Source organism: Zalophus californianus, chromosome 10 (genome assembly GCF_009762305.2).
Source record: "Zalophus californianus isolate mZalCal1 chromosome 10, mZalCal1.pri.v2, whole genome shotgun sequence".
Classification (NCBI taxonomy): Eukaryota; Metazoa; Chordata; class Mammalia; order Carnivora; family Otariidae; genus Zalophus; species Zalophus californianus.
Genome location: NC_045604.1, coordinates 36,211,517 through 36,224,807, shown reverse-complemented (window position 1 = coordinate 36,224,807; position 13,291 = coordinate 36,211,517).

Below are 13,291 nucleotides of genomic sequence, written 5' to 3'. Positions count from 1 at the left end.
GGTGTTGCAGCCAACAGCTAAGCAACTAAGCTAAGGTCTCAACCAATAGCCAACATCAACATCAGATAATTCCAGCTCTCAGCCATGGAGTCTTCCAGCGGAGACCTCAGACATTGTAGAGCAGAGTTAAGTCATCTTCTCTGTACCCTGTCCAAAGTCCCAATATCCCAAAACCATAAGAGATAATAAATGATTGTTTTTTTAAGCCACCAAGTGTTGAGGTCTTTGTAGCTCAGCAATAGACAATGACTGCACCATGTATGCTGGTATCTCCTACATTTACATTTCCACCCCAGTCTTCTCCTTTGATCACTGGATCCATATATCCAAATGCCTACACATCACCTCCACTTAGATGTCTCAATGGAACTACAATCTCACCCTGTCCAAAACTAAATTCCAATTTCTCCACAACTCTGCTCCTTTTCCAGTGTTCTCTTTCTCAGTAAATGGCTCCACCTTCCTACCATTTTTACAATCCAGAATCGTACAACCCATCCTTAACATTTTCATGTCTCCCCTGATCCACAACAAATCCATCAACAAATTCTGTCCGTCTTATCGCTTCAATGTCTCTCTAACCACCTGTCTTCATCCTCACTACCATCGTGGTCCAAACTGCCATGACTTCTCACCTGCCTTTACCCTTGCAATGGTTCCCTGTCTTCCCAAATCTCACTTGATTCTCTCTAATTTGTTCTTCACGCTGCAATCAATGTGTCCTTATGTAGGGCATTGGAATGACTTTTTCTTGCTCTGAAGATCAAGATAAAAATCCTTAGTATGAACTACAGGGCCCTAGGAGATCTAGCCCTTGCCTAACCTCTCAATATGCCACCTCCCCTAGACCTCTGCTTTGCATGATACTGACCTTTGTATTTCCTGGGTTGAGCCACGTTCTTCCCAACAGAGGCATGTGCATGGGTCATCCCCCTCCCAGAAAATCTCCTCTGCCCTCATCCTCTATCTAGTTAATTTTTTTTCATTCCTCAGATCTTAGCTCCACCAAGGACACCTCTCCTGACCCTCTTTCAACTCCCCATGTCAGGTCCCCTGTTATATGATGTCATAGCTCCAAGTACTTTTTAATCACGGCATATTTCTGTCTATAATTGCATATCATCTGTGAGATTATTTGATTACTGTGTCCTCTACAAGACCACAAGCTCCGGGCCAACAGCCCCCATGTTTGTTTCGTCCCTAGCACAGTGAGAAGGCATTCTGTAACTGTGTACTGTTTATGAAATAAATGATTGGGGGGCAGGATGCAAAGTGGATGACTGAGCTGTAAGCTCTAGCCTGGAGGGCCAGGAGCTCATTTCTCAGCTTTATGGACCCAGTAAGTCGGGGAGATTTTGACATGAACTACACAGCACCTTTCCCCTCTCCAGAAGACACATTTTCTTTTTAACAAAATATAAATTTTCTTCAGGTTTCAGACCCCAGCACCAGTATGGGGGTGGAGGTAAAGGGTTTTGATTAGTTTAAACCGATCAAGGTAATCCTCTTGCCCAGGACTGACTTAGGAGTAGGCATGAGACACGAGGCCAGTGAGAGGGAAAAGGAAGTTGAGTTTCAACCAGTGACAGGAGGATGCTCTTGAATGAAGATGTGATTCTTGGAGCCATTTAGTGTTTTGTGACCCTGACAGTGCATAGGCCCCATAAATGGCAGAGGTAAGGCCTACTGATGGAGAGAACCCAGCGCTTTAATGAGTGGACAAAATAACCGCCTTGAAACTGTTTATAATATGGAACCATAAACTGTTCCAAATTGGCCTAAGCCAGAGTTGCTCAACAACATCACTGCTGACATTGTGGGTGGCATACTTCTTTGCTGTGGGTGCTGTTCTGTGCATTGTAGGATATTGAGCCGCCTCCCAGGCCTCTACCCTCTAGATATGAGTAGCACCCCAAAGCCCAGTTTTGACAACTAAAATTGTCTCCCCTTATTGCCAAATGTCCACTGGGGGATAAAGTCATCTCCACTTGAGAACCACTAGTATAAACCAACTGAACTAAACTTTCTATTACTTGTAGCCAAAAGCATCTTAACTGATACAGTACCCCAGTGACCCTTGTTAACCACAGAGATTAGTCTCTCTGTACCTTGTCATACCCACGTTGGTCTCTAACCCCAGACCTACTTGCACACCCGCTCACACAATTACATCTGCACACCAGCTCTGTTCAGTCCTAGCCTTCCCAGTCTCTGCTCTGCCCAAGCTCTCAGCACTCACTCCCTGCCCCAGCCACATCCCCAACCACCTCTGCCTTCACCACCTTCTGCCACTTGCTGTGGGGGCTGACGACTGTGTTTTCAGTTACATCCTCTTGCTCTGATGTGTGCCTCTGCTACTCCTCCCACTCATCAGGGTGAGGCCAATAGAAATTTCCTTTAACTACCCCTACCAATGTTCATTCCCCATCTGTCTACTCCTGTGTCACTCATGTCATCAATCTCTCTCTCCATCCTTCCTTGCATCCATCTACTATTCAACTAGGTTGTGCACACTTACTATGTTCTAGGAGTTACAACAGGCACTGGGTAGCAAATCGATTAAGAGATGGAACGTGTCCTTAAAGAGCACACAGTCTGGCTAAGAACACAGTCTGTTAAACAAATGAGGAGAGTCACTAATGTTGAAGACATCTGACCTATTAAGGAAAAATGTGTTTTCACAGCCTGCATAGCCCTCACATTTAATTAGTTGTTCAAAATGACGCTAATAACAATCTTCATCTACACATGAAGCAGGCCTGGCAGGACCACATCTGCAAATATGGTTAGTGCAGTTCCAGTGACTGGACGAACTTGGGAGAAATAAGAAGGCCCAAGTTTAAGCCTATTCTGTTAAGTCAGACTTTTTTCCCTTCTGGACTTTTCTCCAACTGGTCTGAATTAGTGAGGTCCAACTGTTTCTATTTAAAGAAAAAGGCAACAAAATTTTCAGGGTGTGCCTCCAAAAATCATGCCAGAAGACATACACACACACACACACACACACACACACACACACACACACACACACACCACTACCACCACCACCACCACCACCACCAACAACAACAACCCCATCATCCACACGCTCTGCCCTAGGGACAGGGATGCACACTGACACACACTGTCAAGCAGTGAAGGGAAAAACAGAAATCGGGCATCAGCTCAAAGGGCTTGAAGCTAAGGAGGTGGAGGGACGGCGGCAAGGGGGGCAGGACAAGGGGGGAGCTGGTGAAGAAACGGTTCCAAGCACAACAGAAAAGCTCTCGGCCTGAAGATTCTGGATTTCCTCTTTGGTTCTTTCAAAGAATCAGTCTCTGGCTCTATTTGGCGGGGGTACCAGCACTTGTGGGGTGTGGCCTTGGGTTCGCTTCCCTTCACAGTAACTCTATTGTTCAGAAACTGCGGCCAATTTATGGAAAGAGGTGGAATGTTTATGTAACTGACTCTGCTTTAGACAAGACGTTTGAAACGAGGGAAAAAAAATGACAGATGGAAGGTGGCCAGTCCAAACAGGGTTTTTCTTCCTTTCTGGACACAGATGTTGGAAAAAGGAGGAGAGGGAAGGCGGGAGGGAGAGAAGAAAATCAGGGACTGAGAAAGAATGCCAAAGTCCGAGCTGGTCAGAGACAGCCAGAGTCTGTCTTTGTGGCCAGGGGCAGAGCCTTGAAGCAGAGTCTCCATTTTTGGAAGCTGCTGTTTTAATTAAATAGGTCAAGCCAGTCAGAGCAGCTCTGGTGTGAGGTCTGGATCTCATTAGGGTAAAATGGGTGGGGTAGGGCTGGCCGAGGGGGGAGCGGATCCCCTGGTGTGTACGTGGGGGGTGGGGGCCGGGGATGAGGGAACTTCTTTACTGCTCTCCCCAAAGCCAGGCCCCAGGCAGCTGGAGCTGCCAGGAGGGCCAGACCACAGATGGAGAATGCGCTTCATTAAGCACAGAGTCTGCTCTGCAGCCTGGAGGCCCAGGCAGACTGGAAAAATCAGAACGGCTTTGGGGGGGGCGGCGGTTTGCAGGGACAAATCTCATCGCTCCACCAGCCCAAGTGAGTGAGGAATTAGGAGAAAAAGTCTCATACCTATACCTTCCCTTCAGTCTTGGGAGCTGACTTTGGGCATAGAAGGCAAAGGTGGGAGCAAAGAGGAGATGAAATTTTTGTCTTCCTGATTATAGGATTTCTGATCTTGGGAGCCCCTATCCAGTAGGGGAGATGGCTCCCTGCCCTTAGGGTGCCCAGTTTGATGCAGGAGACTCAATCCTTGCTCTTGGGAATCCCCAGTAGATAGCCCTGACCCTGAGGTCTCTAGTCTGATGCGGGAGGCAGGACTGTAGTAAGGAAATGGGTATCAAGCTCATACAAAATTAGCATGAAAACAGGCTCCAGCGAATTTCATGCCAAGTGAGGACAAGGTGTAGGAAAGGACTTGTATTTACAGTGGGACGAGGTTAGGGATGGTTCCTGGAGGAGGGCAGTTCTGAGCAGCAGGACGGCCGTGGCTTGGTGAGAACAACAGGACAACAGCCTGCATGTGGGAGCTGTATTACACGTTCTTCGTTCGCAGGGAGCAGAACTCAGAAGCCCACGTCTCCAGAGGTCTCGGTTTGACTGGTTGGAGGTAGGGAGGCAGGGCCTGTATGTCCAACATCTGCTAGTAGAGTAAAGACCACTCAACTGACGGCCAAGTTTTCCCCAAGAGGTTCAAACCCGGCCACAGGGTTTGTTGGGTCAGGCAGCGGTGACTTCGCTGTCAGCTCATACTAGAGGCCAGACACCTGTCAGGTCAGGTGTCCCCCAAGAATAAGATGACCATATAACTTATCATCTGGATGGGAACACTTTGGAGGGGGATAGGAATGTTACTAATACTTATGCTGGGCCCACAGCCATAAACTAGGACATTTCATTAAAATCTTCCTAAAATCTTGAGGGGTCTAGGTATGTGTGCAGCTGAGGTTTTGAGAAAAGTGAAGGATTAGTTTCAAATATCCTCCTTTAGTGCCTCAGGTGTACTCCAAGATTTTTTTAGAGAAATATAACCATGCTAAATAAAACCTGCGTATATGTAGCACGTGTGTACTTGGGAATAGTATATAGGTGCATGTAGACATACAGATCTCTGTCTATATACATAGCTAAGTAGAGAAATAATAACATAAAATAGAAGTCCCGTGAATTTTCAAATATAATTTAAATTAAAACGAGAGACCTTGAAAATCTTAGTTCTTTTTTTTTTTTTTTTTAAAGATTTTATTTATTTATTTGACAGAGAGAGACAGCGAGAGCAGGAACACAAGCAGGGAGAGTGGGAGAGGGAGAAGCAGGCTTCCCGCTGAGCAGGGAGCCCGATGTGGGGCTCGATCCCAGGACCCTGGGACCATGACCTGAGCCGAAGGCAGACGCTTAACGACTGAGCCACCCAGGCGCCCGAAAATCTTAGTTCTTACAGCGAACCTCTTGGGACTATGTCCTCAGCCTCCCAAGGGATGCTATCATAGATAGATGTTATTCCTGATTGCCCAAATCTTTTACAGACCCTCTCGATATTTTAATAGTTCTTCAGGGTATACATGCCACCTTCCCAGGGAAAAGTAAGACAAAATGAAACGGCCCACGTTTTCCAGTTTCCGTCGCTGTGAGGGAGGTAGGTAAGTGATTTAAGGCAGATGCACTCTGGGCTCAGAATGGAATTTCCTGGGGACAGGGACATGGTAGAGGTCACCCTCCTGGCTGGCACCAGATCACCGAAGGCTCAGTGACAGGCAGCAGCTCCCGGGGCAGCCAGATCTGCAGTGTGGCTCTGGGAGCTGTCCTACACACTCAGCCAGGAGTCTCATTTTTTAGTCCTTCCAGTATCCTTAATAAGTCTCTTTATGCTTAAACCAGATGGAGAAGGTTCTAGGTTTTTTGTTGAGTTTTGTTTTATTTTTTTAAAGGTTTTATTTATTTATTAGAGAGAGAGCACACAAACAGGGGGAGTGGCAGGCAGAGGGAGAGGGAGACGCAGGCTCCCCCACAAAGCAGGGGGAAGCCTGATGCAAGACTCGATCTCAGGACCCCGGGACCATGACCTGAGCTGAAGGCCGTTGCCCAGCCAACTGAGCCACCAGGGCACCATGTTGTGTTTTGTTTTATAAAGAAAGACTCTGATCAGTTTAGATGATTCAGGGGCAAAGTTTGAGGAGTTTTTTCGTTACACACCGTGTGAGGGAAGGGGCTCATGCCAGGGGAAAGTTAGCCCCAGGGGGTGAAATGAGACTATCAAACAAACCATCTCATTTCCAGTGCCCAGCCCCTCTTTCAACCTGGGTCTCCATCCACTTGCTTCCCTCGGCCCTCCCCTCCTTCCCTGCCCCTATCTCTGGAGCTCCATCCCCATTTCCTGTCCATGTATCTTCACACTGTCCCTTAGAAGTAGGGAGTGAGGGAACATGTCTCTCTATCCTTCAGGAGGGTAAAATGAAGTCCCGAGAGGGCGGGGTCTTGGCCATGGTTGTGCAGCTGGCTAAGGGTAGATCTGGGATGACACCTCTGCTCTAAGCCTTCATCTCTCTATTCAGGAGCCCAGTGCTTCCTAAGCCAGGAATCCTTGGAGTCATGAGCCCCTCAGGCATCTACCTGCATTGGCTTGGTAAACCCTGACAAGAGTGGTCTGACTCGGATTTGGAGTCCTGCCTCTGACCTGGGGGGCAGAGCGATCCTGGATAAGTCTCCACCCTCTTTCGGCTTCAGTTCCCTGACCCGTTAAATGAAGGACTTGGAACAGCTTGCTAATTCTTCACCTTCTGGGTGTCAGAGATTCCGTTAAAGAGCTGATCCCCGTTCTCCTGCCCCTACCCTGAGCCCCTTGAAAATGCACACAAGATATTTTCTGTAAAATTTTGAGGGGATTGTGCCCTCTGGCATAATACCTGCCTGGACCACCATATAGGATTGTAAAGAAAATCAGACCAAAATGGAGCTAACAGGCTTTTATGAGCTACAAAGTATTTTATAATTTTGAAAGAGATCAATTAGCCAGCCGGCTTTTGCCCTTTCCTAAACCCTGGGGGATGGTGGTGACATTAAGCCAGAGCTCCCAGATCCTGTCATGGGAACTCGCCCCCACCGGGGTCCTCTTAGCAACAGGTGGCCCTCTTCCCACTGGTGGGGCCCCACGGAGGCTGCACTGTTCCACAGTCCAGGGCCCCGAACATCACTTCCCTCCAAGCTTTCTGCTCCTTGCAGCCAAGCCCCTCCACTCAACACATGGACGGTGGCATCTCTCAGACCCTGTCCCTCGGAAGAGAATCACGTAGTCATTCACCTGCCTCTATCCTACAAGATGGCACAGAGCAGTCAGGGAGCGTGGATGGACTTGGCAAGCACGGTGCCATCTGTCCCAGGCTTGTGGTCCTCTCCGTCACTCCTAGTCCTCAGACCTCGTGTCTAAATTTGGGGCTCAGAACATACGAACCCAGGACTCATTTCTCCTTGGGATACTCTCAGATGGGAGGGTTATAGAGACAGGCGTGTGCAGCCTGATTAGAGACTAGGGCACACGCATGCGTGCGCACACACGCACACACAGTCACACTCACCTGGAGAGGGCCGTGTCTGTCACAGGCCTGACCTGGCCTGCATGGCACCAAGGCGCTACATCAAAGGAGAGGAGTGGCAGAGTTGGTGGTTACTCCGGCATGTGGCTCACCTTCCTGCCAGTATTTTCCCTGACAAGACTTTACTTGCCACCCACATCCTCCCTCTCTGGTGGCAGAGAGGATTAACAAGCGCTCTGCTCCTCACAAAGGCCCTTGCCACCCTGGGAACGCTGCTGTCGTTCCCCTTCCACCACCTGCCAACCCAGTCCTGCTTCTAGTCACTCTGGGATGGCCCCACATATCCTTGCCCGGACAGCGGGGATAATGCGAGGAGGGAATGGCCCAGAGCCAGGGTGCCCCGGTATATTGACCCTTCATTGCCTGGAAGTTTTCTCTGGACAATCGCTGGGTGTAGCAGCAGTGTCCAATGCCCTTCTGTGGTCCCATGGCCTTGAACTGGAGGGCTAGGCCTGAGGGTTCCCGAGAAGCAAGATCATGGTGCCCAGGCAGCAGGGAAGAGAAGGGATGTTGTTATGAAGCTCACCATGAGCTTCAGCTGGGATCAGGAGCTTCTGAAGAGCTTGTCTGAGAATGAGCCAGAACTGGATCTAGAAACCAGAACTCCTGATGCCCATTCCCATGCTTGAATCCTTCAAGACAAGCCTCACTCATTCCCTCATTCTCTGGGCTGGGCTGTTGAACTAGCAGCTTGTGGCAGAGACGAGGGAGAGGGTGCCCCCAGGACTCTGGGGCATCTGCCTAGTGGTCCTTCCCTACTGGACCCACTGAAGTTTCAGAGACTAGGGTGGTGGTGGTACCTTTTTCTTCCTGCTAGGAGGCTTGTTACAGCCTCCGAGCTCAGGAAAGCAAGATACCTCTGCCATCGCAGGGCATGTTCTATTATTTATTGACCCCGAGGAGGGCTGCCCACGCCGGCCTTCCAGCTGGTTAATTGGATCTCATGACAACTTTTTTAAAGGGAATTTTCTGAGGAGCAGTGTTGTGTCCTGCCCCAGGGGTCCTGTGAGCTTCCCTCCATCTCCTTGAAAACACAGCTACTGCTGTCTACCGTGGAGCTTTAATCATACATGTAAGGTAGCCCCAGCCCCACCGGAAGCTGTGGTGGGGCTAACAATCCGGTGATGCTCACAGATGGGAAATAAGCCCCTTTCTTGGCAGAGATGAAGAAAAGCCACCCTGTATCTGATATGCCGGGGACTGCTGGTTAATTTGGGTGCCATTTAGGGGCACCTGGGTGGCTCAGTCGTTAAGCGTCTGCCTTGGGCTCAGGTCATGATCCCGGGGTCCTGGGATCGAGCCCCACATCGGGCTCCCTGCTCCGCGGGAAGCCTGCTTCTCCCTCTCCCACTCCCCCTGCTTGTGTTCCCTCTCTGTCAAATAAATAAATAAAATCTTAAAAAAAAATTTGGGTGCCATTTCTGCTTCGATTACAGCCCCTGATAGGTGAAAGCGTGCTGCTTATCAGAATCAGAATGTCGGAGGTTTGCGTTTCCTTCTGGTGGGGAGACTCATAAACATAAGGCCTGTGATAATAGTTATTATCAAGGCAGAAGCCTCTACTTAAACAATTACTTTGAGAATAGGCAGCTAAATGCTAGTACGTCATGGATCTGCTTATTGTCCTTTCTGGGCGGTCAGCTCTGCCATGGGGAAGGCCTCATCCCGAGGACGCTCAGGGGTGGACAGCAGGAGAGTCCCCCGCCAATTCACGGCCATTCACTGTCCCATGGCCGGAGCAACAGGTAAGGAGAGACAAAAACCCTGCTGTACAAAATCTTTATGTTCCCCAACCTGCGCCTTCAAGGACAAGGCGAGAATCCTCAGTGTTACAGTAGGATTTACTGGAGAGCTCCTTTAAATTGTTCCATTCCTGCCAGAATGAGTTCATGTATTGGGAGGGTCGCTGAGGATGGCGGCCGACAAGCGTAAAGCCAGAAGGCGAGGAGCTGAGCCCAGTGTCTGTGTTGTGCTGAGTTCCGATGCTGGACACTGAACGCAAGTATGTGCCCATAAACCCCTGTCCCATGGACGGCCGCAAAGAGTTCTGTCCTAGGGTTTAGAAGGGACCCCCCCCCCCCGGAGAAGGAATGCAGGACAGGCACTCAAACTTGCAGACACTGAGCCTGGCAGTCGTAGTGCCGGCAACCAGGGAAGCCCTCTGACTGTGGACTCTCTCTTCCTCATGGACCTGCTCCCTGAACTGTGCCCACAGCAACAAGGACGGTGATCGCAGAGCTAGTGGGATTATATGCCTATATTGTGTAAAGTGCCTTCCATCCAATAGCCAGTCACATATCCCAATAACCTAGTGGGGTAGCTGTTATCACTGGCTTCACTCTACTCATGAGGAAACCAGAGCTTAGGGAAGTCTTTTGCTAGACAGAAGACGTTTATAGAAAGTATGTGCCCATAAACCATTGTCCTGTGGTCACAGATTTACATGAAGCCAGGCCTGTAACTAAGGTCTCTGATTCTAAAACCCATGGTTTTAGAATTCCTAATTCCTAATTCCTACTTTTAATGCCTTTCAAGAAACAAAACAAAACCCCTGAATCTAAGATTCTCATTGAAAACTCATTACAGAGAGGGAGGAATCTTACATCTTATACATCATGGAACAGCCTATAATAGCCCAGGAAGGCGTCATACAAAAAGTGGACCTTGAATTGACCTTGAGGGGAAGTTACTCTTTATGGGACAGGGAGAGGTCATCCCAGGCTAAGGGAAAAACAGGAGTGAGGGCTAAGAGATGAGAAGGAGCAGATCATCAGGAGAGGACATTGAGGAACCAACCGTGGCTGGAGCAGAAGGTGGGGCTGGGCAAAGTTTGGAGTGTATTAAAAGTCAGGCCTGAAAGGTTAATAATACCTGTTAGGCTGGTGACAGCCACAGAATGGATGGGAGTGAAGGAGTGAGGTCTAGGATAGGTCAAGGCTTTGATGGTAGTACATTTTCAAGTTAGAGATGACTGGAGGGAGGGAAGTGACCAACCGGGGGAGCAGAGGGGAGGGAAGTTCTGGTGACTGAGAGTTCAAGGGTGTGAACAGAGGATGGCTCCCTGTAGCTGAGCCCCCCCACCCCAACACAAGAGGCTGGATCCCAATCTGGAGCAGCCCACCCACTGGGCACTCCTGTCCTGCAGGCCTGGCTTGGGGGGAAGTTTTCCTTCCCAGCTCCTCTCTGCCCCCTCTGCAGAAAGCCTGAGACATTCCTCATTTCTCCAGCTTCTTGTTTCTCTAATTTTATGATTGTATGAAAATAAGGTTCCCAAATTGCCTTTAATTAGCTTTAATAAGACAGCCTTTTTGCTAATTAAAATGATTATTAAGAAACCATTTATTGAGAATGAACACAGTTGTTAGAACCTAGGAGAATTCTGAACTCTTAATAATAATAACAGGAGCCATCGCCAGCCCTGCAGGTCACCAGTTCACCTGCCCCACTCCTGAATTCAAATGGGGTGGCCCTCTGGCCCTGGACCCAGGATTTCAGCCCTCTCCCTCTCCAGGTGCCGCCAGGACCAAATGCCGCCTGCATTGCTAGGACTGCTCATTTACCCAGGACAGGGGTTCTCACTGCAGAATATGGGCCAGGGAAATACGGGCTTTGCCTGTCAGAGTGCCCCGGGCCGACGAAGCAAAGCTGGGCAGGCAGTCAGAGGCCTGTGAAACCTCAAGACTCACTTCATCTCCCTGGGCCTTTGGCCTCCCAGACTGTGAGAAGGGCAGGTGGAGGGCCCGGGTGGCCTCAGAGGTCCCTAGCCCTCTTGGAGCGTGGTGATGCTAAGTCACCTGACTGAGCCTGCACTCTTGGCAACGCACACCTCTGGGTAACGCGGGAGCGTGGGACTGGCAGAGCCACGCAGCTCGGTGCAGTTCTCCTCCCCTCCCTCTCCGGGAGGGCTGCGCAGGCAGCCGAGGCAAGGGACCCCTGTCGCGAAACGCATGGGGAGCCTCGGAGACAACGCGGCTCCCGCAAGGAAGAAGCGGGGCGCGGGGGTAGCGAGGCGAGACCCAGGCGCTGGGCCCGAGGCGTGTACGTGTAGCTCCCTGGCCCCCCGATCTCCGGCTCCTTGGGTCCGCGGCCGAGGCTCGCTCCCCGGGCCCTCCCCCCACCGCCCCCGGCGGCACAGCTGCCGCCAGCTCCTGGGGGACGGGGAAAGGCTCGTGCTGTCTTCTTTTCCTGTAGACGGCCCGGGAGCCAGAGTCTGGAGGGGGCTGGACCGCGACCGACAGCAATACCCGGGGCGGGGGATGGGGGGGGGGGACAACTCGGATCGAAGGTGGTGCAGAAATCCGGGCCGGAGGAGAGGCCCCGGGCATTTTCTGCATTTTCTGGGGACGTTGTCTGGCCTGGGCTGTGTCTGCATTCTCGGGCCGTGGGTCCAGCTGCGTGCTGTTCCCTACCCACCCCCCTCCCCGCCCGCTTCCCCACTGTCCTCCCAGGGTCCTTCCAGGGACCTGGTCGGCAGCGTATTAAATGAAATACTACAGTGGAAAGAACGTGGGCTTTGAGTCCCACAGACCTGGGCTCCAGTTGGGTCGGCTGTGTTACTAGTTTTGTGACCTTTTGTGACTCTTTCCTGAGCCTTAGTTTCTTCCCACCGAGCGACGGTAAGGACTGTATGCAACAAGGGCGGTGAGGGGCCCAGTCGGAAATCTGGGACAGAAGCGCTCGGGTCGGAGGGCTGTGCGCTCACCAGTGCAGGCGAACGAGAAGCTTCAGGGCCCTAACCCAAGGCTCGGCCGGCCCCTCCCTGCACCAGCGGCTCTCGCGCAGCCAGGCCAGCGCGCGAAGGCGCAACCGAGACCTCAGCCGAGGCCAATTACCCGCGAGTCTCCGCGGTGGGGCCCGGGCCTGGGTGCTGCTTCAAAGCCCCCCAGGGGTTGCTCGGTGCATCCAGAGTTGAGAACCCGTTTCGCTGAAGGAATAAACAAAGAGGCCTTGGTGGAGAGGGAGGGAAGGGAGCAGGTGGGTCCCCTCCCGTCTGCAGGTGGCCCCTTCGCACCACATTCACATGCCCGCGGACATAGCCACATGCACGCCCATGCACACATGCACGCTCCCTCAGAGGGACCCACGCTCTCACTCACACACACACAAACACACACGCGCGCGCGCGCGCCCATTCACGCCGTCACGGACACACACCCACACCGCCTGTCTTCTCCGTGCGAGCCCCGCGGCCGGGACCCCGGCAGACCCCCGGCTGGCGTGGACACCCGCGGTGGGGCCCCGCCCTGGCGCTCCGAGGGTCTCCGGCCGGGCGTCCCCTGGCGCTCTGCTGCCGGTGACGGCGCGGCTCCTCCGAGCCCGGGGCGCTCCGCAGAGCCCCCGCCGGGCCGCGCCGCGCTCGCTCCGGCTCTTTGTTATGCTAATTTCCCTCCCCAGCTGGTGCCAGCTGCCTGCACAATGAGCGCCGGGAGCCCTCGCCAGCCCTCGCCAGCCAGGGAGTGGGGGCGGGGTGGGGGTGGGGGGGCTCCGCGCCCTGCACCCGGGATCCTGGCCTGGCCCAGCCTGGCGAGGTGCTGAGTGGCCCAATAAGCATCCTTCCCTGCGTCCTCCCCTCCCCCACGCTTGCAGGGCCGCGCCCCTCGGGGCCTGTAGGGCATCCACTGATTCATTCCAGTCGCCCCGGCTGCCCGCCCTCCAGGTGCCAGGGCTTGATGAAAAGTAAAAGGCTCCTCCGCGGCT